A 21079-nucleotide genomic window follows, 5' to 3' on the forward strand; every position below is an offset into this window, starting at 1 on the left:
ATATTAATGTCATATATGAATTTAAATTGTAAAAATGCCTAATGCTATTTAAAAATCAAACCAACTTCTGTGATACTCTGTAATAACTAAACACTTGTTGATGGCTTTGAGAAACTCCCTCAGGATCCTGAATCAGATAGTGATAGAGAAGTGTCTGCAAGCTGCCGACTACTTCTGTACACACCCCCATATGCCATAACCATTTATTCCTACCATCCCAAGCGGATAGGGTGTTTGCAGACTGGAGAGAGAGGGGACTTGTTGCCCTCGGAGACCTATATCTAGACAAACATTTTGCCTCAATTGGTCAACTGCAACACAATGTAATTTACCAAATTCTCCTCATTTTCGATATCTTCAAATCAGGCACTTTGCTTAAGGTGTATTTCCATACTTTGAAACTATGCCAACAAGTTTCCCATTTTACGATCTCATGCTGCTTCGTCCCGACTCAGTGCACCTATTATCTCTCTTTGTGTCCTTGTTCGCCATCTCCGCGTCCACTCACCTTCTCAGAGATGCTTGGTCTAACGAACTGGAGCTTGAGGTGTCTGACGATACCTGGAATGAAGCTTTGACTAGAATTCATACATGCTCTACCAATGCTAGATATAAACTGAGTCAATGTAAAGCTTTTCATCGATTACACTATTCTAAGTTAAAGCTGCATAGAATCTGCCCGTCACTTTCTTCACTGTGTGATCGAGGCGGAGGTGCAGAGGGTTCGCTATCGCATCTTTTCTGGTTATGTCCTCAACTACATAAGTTTTGGTGAGATGTATTTCAGTGGTTCAGTCTGGTCTTTAACTTAGACATTGCCCCTGATCCAGAGCTGCCGCTCTTTGGGTGCTCAGAGAAGGCTCTCAGATACCCGCCTGAGATGCAACAAGCACTAATGTTTGGCATGGTTGCCGCAAAGAAAATGATTCTCCTGGACTGGAAGTATTTGTATTTGTCTGTATGGTAGAGCGTACTGGCAGCCAAATATTACCAACTGGCTATGCAAATATATAGGCTCACAAAACAGCTGGAGGCTCTGCAGAGTGGACAGCATGGAACTGTCAACAACAAATGACTCGAGACTGCATCATATTTCCCCATATGTAAAGTAATGACAGCTGGCCTGTTTGCAACAGGAAATGATCACATGAAGCGAATGAGGTGGCGTCCAGTGAACAAATATGATACCACTGGTTGGAAAATATGCAAATATAGACATTAGTACGAAAGTGAGGTAATGCATTTCAGTGTCTGTTGAAATTTACCCGTCACAGTTTTACATCACAATTCAGAGATTCAGCTGTACTGGTGTCTATTTAGAAAAGAACATATACTTTTAAATTACAGGCTAAACCCTTCTGTTTTGGCGATATGTCATCAAGGCTAAACAAAAAAAAACAAAAAAAAACAAAAAACTTAGAATGAAACAGCCATTGAGTCACGGTAGCATTGAATATTATGCAGGGATAAAAATGTTCATTTTCCAGGGAAAGACAACGTTTTGTGAGGTTTATTTACCAGTTTTGGTAAGCAAACATTTAATTAACAATGGCATATCTTGGCTCTGTTAAAAATCCTTAGTCCTCCCCCATTTCTACCTAAGTAACTTATTTTTAATGACTTGATTCTCATTTAATTTTACAAGCCGACTGCATCACAAACTCTAATACTTTCTTATGTGAGTTTTGAACATAGACTGTACAAAATAGGTTTTAACCCTTCTGTTGTCCTCGGGTCAAATTTGATCCCTTTAAAAAAATGTCTATATGCGTTTCTTTTTAACCAAATTACCACAAGAAATGGGACGAAAATGTCAATTGTCTGTTTTTGAACCGGGAGGACAACACAAGGGTTAAAGCACTCTCAAGGGATGCGATGCTCCCCCTTCTCTTAATTGAGGCGTCTATGTTTACAGGCTTGTGGTGATGGGCAACGTGCCACTGGTGCCAAAAAAGAAGAAAAAATAAAAAAAAAGAATCTATGTTTGGTACTGCTAATTTGTTTTGTCATGGTTCATGTGTGCAATAAACAATACACTCTGTGAGACAATAATCGTGGCAGAGAATTGTTATATCAATTCTAAGCGAAAAAGACATATAATTCTTGTTTTTCCCCCGAATTGTGCAGACCTTGCAGGAAGTAGCAGGTTGACACGGGGGAGGGCTAATGATGTAAGTATAGACTTTGACTCAGGGTGCGAGGTACCTTCAAAACAAAAGCACAGATACATAAAATAATCAAAATAAAGATACTAATGCAATAATCAAAACGTATGGAGCTGTATAGTCCAAACAGAACAGAAACAAAATAAGTAAATATAACCCTACCCTAACTATTAAATCTAACAACAACAACAACTAATAGCTCCACCTACACCTTAATCTACTTGACCTTTCTGCCGTTTAAACTGTGAGCTCTGGCTCGCGGTAACAAGTGCAAGTCTAAGTATAAGGAGCACAAACAGGAACCAATGTCAGACAAGTGTTGAAAGCTTGCGGGTCACCAGACTATTTCTTTCTTAAATCACAGCATATTGCAAGACAAAGAGTATGACAGTTGAATAGAAGAAGAAGAAGCAGATCTAACAATTTGAACACATCTTTTCTACTTGTTAATATGAGTGTTGGTTTCAACCGGACCCTAGGCATACAGTAGGGCTGTTCAATTAATCAAATTTAATCAAATAATTTAATCACGATTACGATTTTGCCTCCCAACAATCACAAAAACAAAATAATTGAGAAAAACAATTATTTAGCTCATTAAGTTTTGCAAGTCAACTCTTATTTTCTCTTTTATTCTGAGTGAAAAAAAAAGTTGAAATAGGAAAAGTATTAGGGCAAAGTTCACGGTTGAATGTGCTTTTTTACTGTTGATTTTTTTAAACTCGTTCCACTGTCCTCTTTTGCAACATTTTTCCAGAAGTCAACAGGTAATTGTGTTAAATTATTGGGATTTCAATACTGTCCGAAATAATGATTATATATTTTTTCCATAAGCGAGCAGCCCTAGTATAGGGTAAGCTCTGGGAGGACACCTTAAGACACACTTCTTCATCAAAATTAAAAATAACTTTTGATTATTTTGACTCCGACAGTATGTCCGGCCTGTTGCTGTGTATGGCTCCACTGACAAATCAACCACGAGTTGATCCGGATGTCTTGGGAAAGTAAATGATGTAAGGTCCCTTTAGTTTCTACCCGATGATGCTTCATATCAGCAGACATCATCTCACCTAGTCACCATCTTGAATTGTGACATAGCCATTGTTTTCTGCAAAGGTCAGGCCATCGTCTTCCAACTGTGACGGTTTCTTCCATTTGATTTGTTTTATAGACAAACTGCCATGCCACGACCCTCATCCTGGAAAAGAGTTGAAAGTAACAAAGCTTCCGAGTGCCTGGAAAAGTTTGTGCCCGACTGAAACACAGCGTCAGAAATGCTGCCTTGCTGCTGCAAGAGAACATTGAAGGCTAATTGTGAATCACTAAGGACTGGTTTTAAGCCGATAACGATTATTTTCAGATTGGATTACTTTGTACCATTATTTCTCAATTAATCATTTAGTTGTTTGGTCTTAATGTCAGAAAACTGTGAAAAATATCGATCAGACCCAAAGCCCAAGAAGATGTCCTCAAATGTCTTGTTTTGTCCACATTTCACACACATTTAGTTTTGGCTACTGTCATAGAGTGAAGAAACTAGAAAATATTCATATTTAGTATGCTGTAAAATTTAGACAAATCTGACAGTGGAACTTTGCTGCTAAGCAGGCACAGACGGATGATACAAAAAGCGCAACTACAAAATATGTCCCCAAGAAAACACTGGCCGGAGGAAAAATCCAAATCAATATCGGCAACAATTCTTGAGCACATGCTGTGCCAGTTTAGTCAGCGGGAACCACACACATCACACCACTAATCAAACCTTTCAAAGCAACAAAGACTGGATAACAAACTTTGAAAAAGTTTACATACTTGGAATAAAGAGTGTTCCTGTTTCTGAGAGAGGTGGCTGTGATTATACCAGGGAGGAAACTAAAGTTGAGTGAGGATTCTGGTACACACAGGTGCATGGAAGAGACACTGAAATCTCAAAAAGCAGAGAGTTAGGAGTGCTCTACAAGGGATGGTAATAAATAAAGGAGGAGCTCATGGAACAGAAGGAAGTTAAGAGCGACTGTGGCTTACTCAAACATTACGACTGTGTGCCTGCCTCTGCCGTCAGCCACATAAAACATTTCTAGCCATCTTCATCGTTAGCGGGGGTGCCGTTTTCACTGTCCCACAGAAACCTTTTCTCATCTCTTCGGCTCAGCAGCAAGAAAGGGAAAGACGAATGCCGTGTTGTGTGGGATAATGTGGTTGTGGTCTCTGAACCATTTATTTAACTTAAATGCTGCCCAACACAACCAGAGACGTCACGCATCAACCAGCAGCTGCCCCTGAGGGATTAGATATAAGTGCCTTGCTTAATGGTATCGCTGTTAGTCATTTTCAAGTGGAGAGGAATGCAAGATTAAAGACATTTCCCTGACACAGATCCAGCAGATGGCTCAGAGATTTGAACTACAACCTTCGGTGCATTGCACACTTTTGTAAATAGATCACACTGCTGCCTTTACTCTGGAAAGTGTTGAATCAATCCTCCATTTGTCCTGCTCTCTTCTAACGGACAGTAAGACATGACGGCTTTAGTCTGTCTGAATGTGTTTAGAGACACCATTTGTGATTAATCCACAGAGGTGGCCTATTGGAATTCTGGGCAAGAGGAAGAACACATTCACGTCTTTTCTTTGCAATAGAGCGTCATGTCTTACTGTCAGCTAGTAGAGCTGCTGTTCCCTATTTTCATCTAACTGAATGAAAAATAGAGCAGCGTGACACGAGAAACCTCTCCCACGACAGGCCGGCAGGCAGACAGGTGGGTAGACAGGCAGCCCTCCTGCCTGCCTGCCGCTCTGACATAACAAGTGACCAACTCCGGCTCGCCACTGATGACAGATTACAAAAGAAAGGAGGCAGGAAGTGGAAGAAAGAACGGAAGAGGATGAGAGAACCCCCACTATCCCCCCCCTCCGCCCACTCTTGAGCTCTGGGAGGCTGCAGGACTGGAGAAGGCAGAGGGGAGGAAGGGTAGTGGGGACGGCTTATTGTTTGAGCTCTGTGTGCTGCGGTTCCAGTGTCAGCATACACTCAACCAGGCCCGGCTATTTATATCCTCTCAATATCCGCGCAGGCGGAGGCAGGCTGCAGTTGTTTTCATCATTGCATACATTATGGAGACGCTGCACTAAAGAGTCGGCCTGCTGTGAGCTGCTTGTACGACTTTTCTTTCAGGAATTCCCCATTTATAGTTGGAGCATGTTGGGTGTTTTTTTGGTTTTAAGAAGCACACATGTACAAGGACAAAAATGAAGCAGCCTTCAAAAGAATTATATATAATAACATTTAAATATAAAGGGTAGTCCAGCAATTAAGCAGAGCATTTTCATAAAATTGGAAGACTTGTTAGAGACAGAAAAAAAAGAATGGTCAAAGCTGAAGCAGGGCCGGCTGAGATATCCTGTCTAGCCAAGCTCCAAAAACGCTGGACCCTACATGTCATGATCTGTCATGATTATGACAATAAGACATAAAAAGGCTACCACGAGAGTCACAGAAGATATTATACATCTGTGTTTATAGGCTGGGTAGCACAATATATATATATATATAAATAAAATAAGGAATGTAATTGGAATGGTGTCATAGAGGAAGAGTGACAGCTCTATGCAGTGCCCCCCTAAAAATTCCTTCAAATTAATGAAACTCTTCTCAGCTCATCAAACTAGCAATGAGGTGTAACATGGTAGACATGGGGTTACCCTCTTAGACGAAAGATGCCGTTGCATAGTTGTTTCAGAATAAACTAAAAGAAAATATCAACCAATGCACCAATAGAACTCTTTCATGCTTCAGACTCCCAGGCTAAACCGTTCACTATTGGTTAAACCTACTAAACCTAACCTAGGAGACATACTGATAATAACAAAGTGTAACACTATGAGGATAATTTTTTATTATGAAAATAGTTGGAGGTTAATTTTATGTCGTTGAACTATGTGATTATTACTTAGCAATTGTTTCACTTTTACGCAAATGACTTATTCTTCGTTAACTGTGAGCTAAACAAACTAGTACTGACTTATCACTGTAAAACATATATACGGTCCATATAACAAGACTGACTGGCATCATTTAATTTTATTTTGATAACAATTAATCTGCAACTATTTCGACAATCAATCATCCGAGGCATTTTTTTAAGCAAAAAGATACAATAATTTACTGTAATTTTCCCTTGGAAATGGTGGTGTCAATTATTGTTCATTTTATGGACAAAAAAGGTTATTTAATACTACAAAACACAATTGATAATCACTACAGCACTTTCTACACAACTTGAGCATGTAGTGATTCAATAAAGTGGAATTTAAGTAAAACATGCTCTAAAGTAAAGGAACTAGCACTCTGTGTGTCGGTGGTTGTACAGACTTGGCACCAACTGTCCATTAGCTATTAGGTGTGGGATGAAGAGGCAAACTTGCTGTCGGAGGTATGCATGTGTCGGTGTGAAAAGGCAGAGTGGAACAGAAGGACAGAATAAGTGAGGACTACTCTGGTCTGAGTGCCAAAATGATATGCAGAGGCAGGTAGGAGGAGGAGGAGGAGGAGGAGGAGGAAGCTCCGAAAGGGGCGATGAGAGGGTTGGAAGGTGGATGGGATGCAGGACATATGCATACCCGCTTTCAGATGTTGCTGATTCTGTCAATGCTACTGAAATCTCACGGACAACACATCCACAAAGGTACACACAAAATGCCTTCTAATATATGCTGCCGTACACACACACACAGACACACACGGAGGAAGGGGGGAAGCTGCTCGCTGCTGCTTTCTTTGCCTCTCCTCCTCCTTTGATGGCAGCCCATGACAAGCCCTCCATTCAGACCAGAAGAGGAGGAGGAGATAGAGCACGAGGATGGAGACACAAAGAATGTCATTAGCAGCAGCCACAGCAGGGTGCTGATACAATATGGCAGCAGCAGCATTAGCGCTGGTGACTGGAGCTCCAAATCTCTGAAATAAAAGCAGCATTCAGTGGCAGCAGCATTGACACCATGGAGATAAATCTGACCCAGAGGACTAAAAAAGAAGGGAGAGAGGGAGGAGAGGCACAGGGAGAAAATGATGTGCAGATTCAGTGAATGCCTGTTAAAAAGAAGGTAGAAACAGACAGACTTGGTTGGCCAAAAGAGAACAGAAAAATGAAAAACGAGATACACTCATCAGGTGTAACCGATTCTGCTCAGCAATCCTCATTGAAATTACTTCTATAATGACTAGAACTGTAATGATTTTCACACATTAGCAGATACTGCATGAATTAATTGACAAGTCAGTGTTGGCAGAAAATATGACGAAGTAAAAGACAGGTAAGTTGAGTGAAACTGCCCTGCTAAATTTCAGCTGAACATCTTTTGCTAACTGCAAATTAAACTCACCATTTGAGTGTTTTGAAATTTAAGAAACATCTTTTCCAGGGAAGCATATTTGAATTTAATTCAAGAGTTCACAGCTAGAGAGCAAGAGAAAGAAAGAGAGAGAGAGTGAATAAAAGACAGAGAGATAGAGACAGCAGATGATAAAAAGAGAGTGAGATGCTCACAGATGGAGAGGACAGAGATCAGGAGAGCAAGGGCATAGCTACAGAGGAGTTGGAGGAGTGGAGCAGAGAGGTGTAGACGACAGAGGATAGAGACAGACATGAAAGTGAAGACTGCATCTGCTGCTCCTTAATATTAACAGCAGTCATCTGTCGGTTCCAACGCCAACCATGAATTATAGAGGCTCCACCCAGCTATGCCAGCACTCTGAATTATTAATTCACAACCACAGACTCGCATTAGCACACAGCGTGGGGCAATCTCCACTGTGGGGTACAGCCACAGTTGCCTGCTTAGACTGAACCACATGCGTGAGCTCACACACAGAAAGTGAAAATGTGGTGTGCATAGATTCAACACATGCACATTTTTGCATGCATATTCACACACTGACGGGAAGGGAAATCATTGTATCATCTGAAGCGTAGCAGGTTTTTCCTTAGAAAACTCAGAGCAGAGCTGCTGATACATTTTAGGTTTTGGGCAACCACAAAGGTGATCTCTATAGAACAAATACCGTTGTTGAGGTCACGCCACATCACCTTTTGAGAGTCAATGATTGGAATTATGGGCATTCAATCAACACTAAAGACGGTCTTTGTGTTTGTTGCTGAAAATGTCATTACACTAATACATATAACAAAAGAAGTATTTGGTGCGGCAAATTCCCGAGGAATATCTAGCAAATTAACCAGTTAATAATCATCACTGTTTCAGCTACAATAATACAACCCCAGAGACAATGTTATCTAGGCCATAAGTTTCTTTTCATAGGCTAGGTTAAGAATGTAGCCTAATTAGCTGAGAGGAGAACTGTCTGACAGATGTAAATCAGTGCAATGCATGTGTGTGCTGGGTATAGGTGAAGGTCTGAGGGCTGGGTGTGCGTCTGTCTGAATGAGTGGGAGTCAGAGATGAAACACTGTGACATCACTTCTTCCCATATACAGCTTTTGCCCTAGTTTTAGCCCTTAACCCTTGAAAACCACACCCCAAATACAACAACGATTCACATGGAAACCCGATCACGTGCACACAGGCAACTCTTACTCTTATCGCCGGCTTTGCATCTGTTGCAAGGAGCAGGCTACCTCACGTACAAGACAGATTCCACTCCACACCTCTATTGTTCAAAGCAGAAAACAACTCCGCTTTCCCTTACACAAAGTCAGACAACATAGCTGGCCTTTACTAGCATGGGGGAGGAAAACAAAACAGAAAAAAAAAAGCTGAGTTCAAAGTATTTGAATGTGTGCGTTATACAGAGTAGAACCCGACCCATATTAGGCATTTCCTGAACTATCTGTATTTTTTATTTTTTATTTTAAATATTCAGTCATCAGAATCATTTGTAATGTCCCGATAAATAATTTAAAAAATAAAATAAAAACGTAAGGTCAACCATGTTATGAGCGTTGGCGTGGTTTGTCCACCAGAGGGCACACTACAAAATTCCATGTTAGCTACACAGATTTTTTTGTTATTGTGATTTTGTTCAAAAACGTTTCATATCTTAAGTTTGTATTTTTTAGGGCTGTCCCCTCAGTTGATTAGTCAACTAATTTGTGGTTTTGGTCTTAGTCAACTTTGATTTCTTAAGCTGATAAGTCATTTTTCATGCTTAATTAGTCATTTCCAAGAAACTTGTGAGCACATTTTTGGTGAGCACCAGATTTAAAAGGATGCTTTTACAGGATTAATTGTGTAGAAACTCAGTTTTACAGATGCTAAATTAACTACATTTATATTGTGCTTTTCTAGTCTTAACCACCTCTCAAAGCAAACAGCTGTCAAATAAATCAACTTATCGATTAGTCGACAAAATCATGTAAGGGTAGTTCACTTAGAATTTCTTTAGTCGAGGACAGCCTTAGTATTTTAAAACATTTTGCGTATCAGAATCATTTAATATATTTTGAAGTTCCTCTGATCTGTTCTGACAAACCAAATTATTATTATTTTATAATATATAATCGGACGATTTATTGGTTTATCGTATTTAAAAACTGTATCAGTATCGGTCTTAAAAGTCCTTTATCAGTTGGGCTCTAATACAGAGTTTTGTGAAGGCTGACATTTTTTTTTTTTGTGCACCAAATTCAAAGTTTGTTGTCAGTCACCTGTAGAAGAGAACAATGGGTGGTAAGGTGATTTGACAGATGTTGGTGATTTTTTTTGTTCAATAGGACTTTAAGTTTCATATGTTTTTATTTTTATAAATTTTATCAGAACTTTAATGTATTTTGATGTTCCTCTGTTCTCTTGTGACAATAATACAAATTATTATATTATTTTGTGAGAACACAAAAATAATATTATTTTGTTAGGAAAATCTGTTTTTAACTTGTTTCTGGATCTTTAAAAAAAATATATCTAATGATATATCAGCATCAGATTGTTAACAAACCAAATATTTGTATCGGTTTTGGCCTTAAAAATCCTTTATTGGTCTGGCTCTAATATTTAGCCTATAAAACGTCCTAGAATAACAAAAAATTACCTGTTGCAGTTTACAAGAGTCCAAGGTGATCTTCAAATGACTTGTTTCTTGGTGATCAAAAGTTAAACACATAGAAAACCTTAAATATACCATTATACACACAGAAAATATTCTCTCAATAGTATTTCTTATTTACTTTATACGTGTGGCACACGGTAGAGAGACAGCAGGAAGCAACAGTTTTAACACCAAAAGTATTTTTTATGGTCATCGCACATTTTAAAATTTAACAGTCATTAGTGATGCCTTTTATACAATTTCAATGTTCAATTTGTTAAATAAAAAAAGTGGAAAATATTTCCTTTCATTCGTTTTAAATTCATCAAGATGTTTGTTGTATTTTTAGCAGAACACTGAAAGCAGCAGAAATGCAGAACTGAGAACACTTTAATATCTGTTTATGTATCGCTAGAAATATCGTTCTCACGATATTCAACAACATTATCTCACATTACATATTTTCCTGATATTGTGCGGTCCTAATGGACACCTGAGCAAAGACCCTAAGCTAGCATTGCAATATACAGTTAAATACACAACGGCTCTTAAACATGTGCAAGAATAAGGCCCAACCACACACCACTTAATGCATATAAATAGTGTGTATGGCCCTACACCAACGGACTGGTCCAGCAAAATTGCTTTACATGAGCATATAAACAGACTGGTACTTTGTTACAGCAATAACATCATAGTGACAATATAAACTGCCTCCTATGCTTTACGTAATTTTTCTCCGATGCTGACCACGGGGTCTACTCAGAGGCTTGGGCATCAGAAAGAAACGGCAGATGTGTACGACAGCGAGTGACCATGTAATAACAGACTGTACAGGTCAGAGTGGAAGTGTGTGGGTATAATTGTGAATGAAAGAGCGAGAGAAAAGAAGTGAAAGTCAACTGGTTAGCAACGTCAGCATCGACTATAAATACAAATACAAATCACTATGAACACTCAACTGCAGTAATCCCGTTTCCTCAATTGGCTTACACCATTTGCAGGAACCAAGAATGGAACTAGCACACTTTCGTGTCGAAAGGCAAATGTAGATGCGATGGCTTAGAACACACTAAAGAGCAGAGCTGTTATTTTACACATCTGAAAAAGGTCATATATATAGAGTGTGACTATCACCTCTAGACTAAATTGCTCACCTAATAAGATGAACTGGGTTCTGGGTGGCTTGCCACCTTGGCTAAACTATTTCTGAGCAGAGACCCAGTATATCTTTTTTGGTATATTAATCATTACAGCATGGTAGTGCGATATTTTTGGGGCCAACACTGTGTTAATATACAGGCGCCAAGTATCAATCTATTATTCGAGTTTGCACTCCACATATCAGATTGGTCATTTGAGTCTGACCGCTGGCAGTGCCCGCCTTCCGACTGAGTATGTCAGGTCAGCCAAAATGAAGGCCGATGGCCCCTCTGGAACACACCAAGCAGACTCAAGTCACCGAAACTGCCGGGGTGTCCAACGGACGATTATCGGGTTGGTGTGCCAGGGCCCCTGAGCTATAAGCGAGATGGGCAGAATAACTAAATAAAAAGCCAGAAGAGATAAGAGACAGAGTGACAATATTGCTTAACTCCCAATAATGCTAGGAGCCTGCTGCCTTTTCTGTTGTACACTAGGAAATACATAATCATCAGTATTACAAGACACAGAGCAAAAGCAAAAAACAGGGCCCAGGAAGATAAGCGGTTAACTTAGACTTCTCTTTATTAATCCTTTTGGGATGACTCCGGCAAGGAAATTGAAATTTCCAGCAGCTGTTTTCAGCAAGATAAAGAAAAACTACAGTATAGATAGAAAAGAAGAAAGTATAAAGATAGCAACAATAAACGTAAAATCAATAACAGTAACAATAATAACAGCCAATCCAAATAAATAAGCAAAATAATTGAATTATTAGACACAGGAGATGCTTCTCTAGTGACAGCCAAACCTCTTATTTTGTATTTTAGCAGCTACCCGTATAACTGACTGTACAACAAAAGGTTATGAAGAATGCCGCTATGTAAAACATTTCAAGTGATTGAAAGGTAATGGGCCACAGTACCATGATGACATAATTGTGTTCCTAGGATTTCCATGTATGATAAAACGGTTGAGGATAAGACCTTAAGAATTATCCATCCGCCTATTTTTAAATCCATCGTTCTGTATCCATTTGTGCATCCAGCTACCTGCCTCTCAGTAAGTCATGGCGCTCATAAGCTGGTGTATCAGAAACATGCCCAGATGTAGGCCAAGGTCAACAATAAACATCTCTACACTGCACAGGTTTAATCTCTCAATTGAAAACATCAGTAAAAAAAATTATCTTTTATTAGAAAACAAAAGCCTGGGCTCATGGGGGAATTCTACACAAAAGAAAAGATCAAGTAAAAACTTCTTCAGGTAGAAAAGACTATTAGAGTAGACCTAATTCAGGTCATTTTACTCTTCTATGTCTGTGACATCATTAAAGCAGAAGCATCTACAGTGCATATGCATCTTTGAAGTGCATCAGATGATTCAATTTCACTAACGCTACTCTGGAGTGCTTGAAAGGGCAGATAAAAGAGGAAGCTCTGAAGCCTCCCTGCTGAGAAAGGATTCATCATCATCATCGTCATCATCATCATCATCACCAGTAAGTTTCCCAATAATTGCAGCAGAGTTTAATATGTCTTTAAAACGCCATTAATTTTAAACTGACTGCACTACTTCCCCTTTATCGACTATCAGACAATGAGGTAAGCCCCACATATAAATGACATGTTGGCACAGGGCTTTGGTACAATCCCCTTCCTGCTTGACCAGAGAATCTGTGTCTTCCGAGATTAGTTTGATACGGTGTGTGCCTTGAACATTTATATGTGGCAAATTACAACTCTTCCCAAAGTGCAATATGATATAGTTTACATCAGGCGTGCTATAGATACACATTGTGACGTGGTACAACATCAAAAAGGGTCAAAGAACCAGATGGTAGTGATAGGCTTATCCATTGAAATAAGACTTAAAATAATGGCAATGAAAAATCCTTTAACTGCATACTGACCTAAAGCAGTTTTGTTGATTTGCGGCTTTACTCTCAATGGCCTCAAACAACTACAGATATTAAAAAAGAGACAGCTGCTGTCGTATAACTGCAAGGCAAAATCACTACCAATTATACATTATATATCATCATATCAACCAAATGTTTAATAACATGGTGTTACAATTTATGCTTTATGTTATAACTTTGAAATGCACAAATAGTGCTGTTTTCCCATGTATGCAGACAGGCAAAATAAAAGCAGTTTAAACCGGAAACATCTAAGACAAACCTAGCTTTTCTTAACAGTACGAAAAAAAGTAAGAAAAAAATAAGGTTAGGACATGAAGCTTGAGAACATTGCAGTCTTACAAGTCACCAGCTTGGTTCCACACAGGACTACGGCGAACTGTTCAGAACATCAATAAATGATTAGACCAGCAAATCAAATCACACTTGTTGAGGGAAAGAATGGAAAAACTCAGAGCTTTTTCCAGTAGGAAATATCGGAGACAAACGGCACATTCAGTCGACGTAAGCTTTGTGAAAGGCATAATTCATGGCACATGTGGGACAGCGAAGGCAGCAGCAGCGCTGCTGATCAAAGCCCATGCTTAAGTTAGATTGGCATTGTATGCAAAGCTTCACATTGCAGTTAGTTAATCATCAACTTCTTTGTGTGCTGATAGTTACCTTATCAAATTGCAGTTGATTCTGCGTTTATTTCCCCCCCACTGATTAAGCCTAATTATATATTTTAGTTAGTGAGGTGTTGTGCTGTAGTGATGATGCAGGGCACACAGGAACAGCGTCCCACTGCGCATAAATATTTGTTTGTTTGATAATATCTTCTTCTTCACCATTGTATCAACATCCTATTGTAACACGATTAGTTGGCTGTCCCATTATATCCTTTTCCGACCGACACAGTTACACAGGATGAACCTGCGTCTGTGGTCAATAAGAAGGAGTATATATTGATCGTCACACATTGCGTGGCGAGTCCCATCTCAAAGTGGGCTGAACACGGCCACACACCGGCTTTGAACCTTGTGACTGATGTTAAAATGATATCCTAGCGACAACAGATTAGTCCAAAAAAAACACATAAATAACCTAGAACCCTTAGGTTGCAGTCTGAGATCTTTATGAATGCTGACCACTAGTCACTTCATCTGTGCCAGTGCCATTTGACTGAGTTAAATATATACTGTATATCATATATGCATTTCCCAAAAGAACAGAGGCTCCAGGCCACAGCCGGGCAATATATCGATATTGTGATATGAGACTAGATATTGTCTTTCTGCCTGGATCTACTCAAAAGCATAATGTGTCCATTTCCCTCAGCTGACATTTCTCCTCCTGCCCATAAATTCAAATCAGGTCTCGCACAACCCCCAAAAAAGCAGACTGATGTCATCGAGCTGATCTGTCATTGCACCTTGCTGGAAGGCACCTTGGGGTGGCTCTGGTTATAGGTGGCCGTAGTCAGTGAGGGATGAGGGGGGACCCATAGGACATATTAAAGCTACTGACTTGGTAGTTGTGGTCGATTTATGCCTTAGAGCTGAGGCATTCTTCACAATGCTGTTTCACAATTATCACCTCAGGTTGAAAATCGGTATGTGGATAATAAAACATCTCAGTTGCAGGTTACAGGAACTGGTGGGGGTCCGTCTGGGTTTTCATCTGATAGGTGAGGCTCCCTACATGATACCATTAGCTCTTAAATGTAGCAAGCACAAAAAGAAGATCTTAAAAACTATTGCCGATAATTGGCCAATTACAAGCCGTTTGTTGGGCAGTCTGCAGAGTATCTGCATCCGCGTTACTTTGGCTCGCCTCCAGCTCTGTGACTGCCCCTCTGCTTGGTTTCACCACTGATTCTGACTTATTTTCCCGCCCACGACACTGTCTGACCATCTTTTACTGCGTATTATGTTGAAAGTTTCTATTTTATTAAATAATTGCTTAAAGCATTTTTTTTTTAAATCGTAATTTCGATCAAATTTTCACTGTACATATATACATCCAAATATCTGTTATTGGTTTCATTAACTACTAATAATCGCTATAGGCCTTATTAAAATCGATCCTTAATAAAAAAACTACATTTTTTTGCCAATACCGTTGTTTGTTGACAGCTGTGTATTGAGTATACAGTATTGCAACAAGTACATTTTCTTCTTTGACGTTTAGTGGATGATGGAGCCCCTAAACGTTTTAACACCGCCACAGGGCCAGTAGCAACACATGAACAGCACAAAGAGATAAGATTCTAGAAATTCTAGAAATGTTATAATGTCAGATTATCATTATCTTTGTGAGAAACAGTTCCCAGGGGGAAATCTCTTGAGGCCGCGGGCGTAGTGAAAGACTGGCTGTGTGTCAGGCCTGCGGCTCGACTCATTGCCTACATTGTGCAGCTAGCCAGCAGGCGTGGCAGCAGCAGCAGCCTCCCGGCCTTCAAGGAGCTGCCTGAATGACCAGCCGCTGCCCAGATGGAGAGGCCTCGTTGAGTTTGCGCGCAAGATGGCAGCCACAATGCCACTATTCCACTGGGCAGCATGATCTCTAGGAAAAAGTGAGGGGGAGTTGCCTCTATTAAAGCTTAGCAGGTGCTGAACAGAGAAGATGATACAGGGGCCACACAGCCGCGGGAAACGGATTTAGGACCAATAATGGTTGGGGGGGTTTTGCCAGCATGTACAAAATGGGTTTGTGATACAATATAATCATAATTAAGTTTATCTATATTGCTTCACAGGGCAACACTCCTGTCACACTGTAAGAGCCTTAGAGATGATCAAGGTAAAGACAAATTACCTACAGACTAAGTTAAAATGGCAGTAAGAGCTGAACCAATTAGTTTGTTAATAGATTAGTCAACTGACCAAAAAACTAATGTGCAACTATTTTGATAATGGATTAATCAAGGTCGTTTTTTAAGCTAAAATCGTACGGTTTTAAATTTCTTACATATGCAAATATATGCTGCTTGTTTTGTTTTTTTAATCAGCCCTACATGACTGTAAATCGAGTATCTGGGGGTTTTGGACTGTCAGTTGAACAAATACCATACAACTAAGAATTTCATCTGGATAATAATCAGCAGATTGATTGATTATTGAAATTAGCAATAACTGCCGCCATAATAGGAACCCATGAGATAAATAAACCGCAATGTTACTATACTATTTATATATATTTCCTTCACACTACTGCTACTGCCAGTACTCTGATTAGTAGTATGATCAATAGAAAGTGCAGTTGTATTCTTAATAGGAAGTGGCCAGGAAGACAGTCGTGTCTATGACCCACAAATCAACGATTATCTTGATCGTTATCAGCTGGGAGCAAATAAAGCTGTTGAACACCACATACAGTATACATGTTACACAGTAAGGTGATGTGAACCATGTTTGTCTCTACACACATTTGAAAAGAGGAAGAACTGCAGGTGCCGTGCAGATCTGCAGCCGGTTTCACTTTCTATCACTCATCCTAAACAAGTAGAGCGTGGCGCTGCTCACCACTTTGCATCTCGCAGTGACTGCAATAAACCTGGAAACTCAGAATGTGCACATAGCTTATCAGACAACATAAAACACTACATGGTGTGCACTGTGTGTATACAGTGCTGCTCATAAGTTTAGGAACCCATGCTACAGTTGACTAAAAAGAGGAATAAAAAAATCATCTTTTGGAAATTGATCTTAAAGCCTTAATTAACAACAATCATCACACACCCTTGACCATACCTAGAGATCGGCATGGGGTACTTTCCATTAAAATGATCTCTAAATGCAAAACAAACCAGCTATTAGGCTAAGTGAAATAAAACCGTGCCAATCTCTAGGTATGGTGAAGGTTATGTGATGATATGGGGTTAGTAATTCCAAAGGCCAAAGCAGGGAACATTGTCAGTATTCATAGTATCCTGGAGCCATGAAATAACTGGCCTTAAATAATAAAACTCTGCCTGCCTTAAACATAGGGGTGAAAATACTTATGCCCCTGTATTTTAAAAGGAAGAACATTTATTTATTTATGATACATTATTCATTCAATAAGAAAATTGGTGTCCTTTAAGGTTGGATTCTTTCTAAAAAGATTTAATTAAGGCATTTACATAAATTTCCAAAAGATTATTTTTTTTTTTTACCTCTTTTTAGTCAATGCTAGCATGGGTTCCTTAAACTTATGAGTAGCACTTTGGGTCTCATGACTCATACTAGGGATGGGACTAATACATATTTCTCATAATTGAGAAATCTGTCAATTATTTTCTCAGTAAAATGTCAAAAAATGTTGAAACTCGTCACTTAGTGTTCACCAAAGATGACATCCTCAAATGTCTCGTTTTGTCCATAACTGAAAGACATTCCGTTTGCTGTCATAGAGGATTGAGGAAACAAGAAAATATTCACATTTAAGAAACTGGAATCAGAGAATGTTTACTTCTTTTTTTTTTTCACTAAAAATAGAACCATCCAATTATCAAAATAGTTGCCGATTATTTTAATAGTTGACAACTAATGGGTTAATCGTTGCAACTCTAACTCATACACTATTTACACACTACACCAGGCTGCTGAAACGCAGACAGCCATGAATTAAGTTGTGTAGAGTGCATCTATGCTGAGTGATAGAGCCTACTTTGCAGAGTATGTTTACACCATCTGTGATGTCCTGTTGCTTATGAGTTTCAGTGTACTGTTAAGCTCTGCACCAAAGTCACCACAATAAATCCCTCGTCTGTTATTGCACTTGCTGATTAAAGAGACAGCGGACATTAGAGAGAAGAGGCTTGAGGGGGAAACGAACTAAACATGGTCATTGTGTTGAGGTCAGCAGGGCCTTGGACAGACTTCAAATGTGCAATGAGATGGTCAGTTTAGAGACAGAGGAGCCATTACTGCCCTGCTGAGCACATAGGACGTACTCAGAGCTTAACATAAGACAGTAAAACAGCTCAGCTCCTCGCAGCTTTAAGCATCGATCAGACAGCGATTTTGCCCCCTCCTCCTAACTCATTGCTGCTGAAAAAAAGAGTGGAGCCGACATGTAGCTGGGTCTGCAGACGTATCCCATCCTCTAAACCTGCACCTAGATTATCCTACTCCGATCCAGCCATCAGTTGGTCAGTGTAATGTGGAGGGAGCTATTGACAAAGAGAAGATGAAATGAAAGAACATAGTGTGGTCAAAGATTTAATCTGCGAGTCTTCTGCCACTTTACTAGATGAGTCTGGCTTCCCAGATGGAGAGCTGTACAGTCTTGCTACTGAGACCAGGGCTGAGTCACAATGTGTTTAGAGGACTGCTAAATTACACAGTGGGCTACAATAAAACAGTTTCTGCACCAAAATCTAAAAAGTACCATTAGCACTGACTGTTGGAGGCAGCAGGTTAGCCCTGACAGACGCACCATATGGATTCCTAACACGATGCAGTCTGGTTTACCAGATTCCTCTGGGGATAATGAATGCCAAGCCCTCACACCCCCACCTGGCTCCGACCAAATTTATCTAATAGAAAACCCAAAGCTGTCATGCTGCTTCATCAGCACTCTACACTCCCTATAATCAGCACGACAGTTAAGACAGGTGGGCATCAAAATGAGATAACACTATCTGGTCTTCTTTTTTAAAACACAAAGACAGATTTTTGGTTCTAAAATCAAAAAGTATAATGCAATTATCCAATCAGACAGTAATGGTCTCTATCCAGATTATGATGCGAAATTCAATTGCTGCTCATTATTAAAATTAGGCAACCAGATCTGGAGGGGGGATATTTTAGATGTTAAGCAGTAACAGGTCAGATAACAAGCGCAGATACAAAGATAATATGCTAATTGTAAGATTTGTTCTCTGACAACAACCCAGGCGTAAGATTGTAAGTGATTAGGCGTGTGACAAAACAGAGCAATCATGCATGTTTCACCTGAAGTACATGGGAACACAATCTAAAGATATAATTCAGGTGACTTGTCAGTCATGCAACAGCTTGCAGACGGTATGCAACCACCTTTAACATTTCAGTTAGACTGTTACCTTGAGTTGATAAATGGCGAACTAACAAACTGGCCAAATCCGTAAGGATGTAATGCGTTGTGCTGGTCTGATTCGCTTAATACCAACATTGTACCCTAGCACATATTATTTTTAATGCATTTTTAACTTGTGTGCTTAAGTGTCCTTGAGCAAGACACTGGATGGTGTTCAGTATCTTGGCCTGACCTCTGACCTCCCCATGGAGGGGTGCATAAGAAGAACATTTTCCCTGTGGGATAAACAGTATGATCTCCATTGTGTTTTTCAATTGCCAGCTGTCATTCTAAACAGGACGACTAGTTTGCAGCACTCCTCCACAATTATAGTGACATGTATGTCAAGCAAAGATAACTGTCAAAGAACGTAAGAATGGAAGACACATTAAAACAATAACATTAGAGAGATAAGTATCAGTGTTTCCTCAACATGGGGCTGAACCTCAGCTCTCAGCTCCCAGCCCCCCTATGCTAAGATTGCTGGGTCCATTATCGGACATCATTAGTATAGTTGGTGCTCATCTTCCGGATTTACCAGCCAAATACAAAATAATACGAAAAAGGTCGGACCAGAGTATAGGTACATGTCTAATATGCACTTTGTTAGTATTTCAACGACACAATAACTGTCCCTTACTGGTAAACTTAACGACCTTTACACCAATCCAAAACGGTAACGTTACATCCGCCTGTAACGTTAACTCAATGCTGCACGGTCCCTTGCTTTGCTGACTTCCAGCTTTATCTTTGGACTTCCCTGTAGTACTGAGACAACACTGGGTTAACAGATACTTATGGAAGACAGATAATAGAGTAGAAATAAAAAGGTAAAAACCACAAAGCGATAGCCGCGAACAAGGCGTCCGACGATGGAACCAGCCGAGAAGAAGGTGGGTGACTCGGAGGTTTTGGGCACAGCCGCAAAATCGCCCCTTAAAAGAACACAATTTTAGATAACGTAAACGAAAATGTCATTTAATGGCTGCCCTGTCTTGTCCGTGTTCACTGCTCTACTGTCAATCGCAATGAGTGTATTGGAGAACAGACTGGAGAGGGGTATATGGTAAAATCCGTTAAGAGCTAGCTAGCAAACACCGCGTCCGATAATGGATCTTGACGTTACATTGTGTGTTAACTAGTAGCTAACGCTAAAGCTCTATCACTGGTTTAACGTTAGCTCTGTACAATGAAAACCGTTTATCATTACATGTTCAAGCCTAGGCCAATGTGAAGTAAACCCCAGACAAATACAGAATACCAAGCCCAACAATGACATTCCCCTGTGCGCTATCCAGGAGCTAAAAAAAAAACGTTGCAGCGGCAACAACACAACGAGACAAAACAGTGACTGCGCTGTGGGTAACTCACCCAAAAGACACCACTGTATTCACTGTGTCGACCAGATGTTGCTGCAAATTAGCGGCGAAGGCCCATTAGAATGACTCCTGCGGTTGGGGGGGCATCCAGGTTTAGCGTCGTTAAGATTAGACAATCCCAAACGTGGCTTTGATTTGTCGGTTGTCCGAACTCTGTCTGCATATGTGTGTACGTTTGCGTGTGTGTGGCGAAGCTCTACGAGGCCTGCTGCTGGAGGAAATGGTCTCCGCTCCGTTAACGGAACACGCATGCGCAGAAGAATAGCACAGCCACAGGGCCAGCGGTCTGTGAGCACAACCGTGTGGCCAACAGGTGCGACTGTCAACTGATGGCAGACTTGTTACTGTGGGAGATTTCCCCTGAGCCGTCTGCCTGCATGCCGGGTTTCAAACCTGGTAGAACC

The 21079-nt window shown here is 40.1% G+C and overlaps 1 protein-coding gene across 1 annotated transcript in view; it reads right to left on the reverse strand.

The window, feature by feature from the left end:
• Nucleotides 1–20934, reverse strand: part of LOC117943336 (tyrosine-protein kinase CSK) — a 49075-nt gene extending 28141 nt beyond the window's left edge. The window contains exon 1 of the mRNA XM_034869417.1: nt 20668–20934. The gene's annotated coding sequence lies outside the window, so the exon portion shown is untranslated. The remainder of the gene's footprint in view (nt 1–20667) is intronic.
• Nucleotides 20935–21079: the final 145 nt, after the last annotated feature.

Source organism: Etheostoma cragini, chromosome 1 (assembly GCF_013103735.1).
Source record: "Etheostoma cragini isolate CJK2018 chromosome 1, CSU_Ecrag_1.0, whole genome shotgun sequence".
NCBI lineage: Eukaryota > Metazoa > Chordata > Actinopteri > Perciformes > Percidae > Etheostoma > Etheostoma cragini.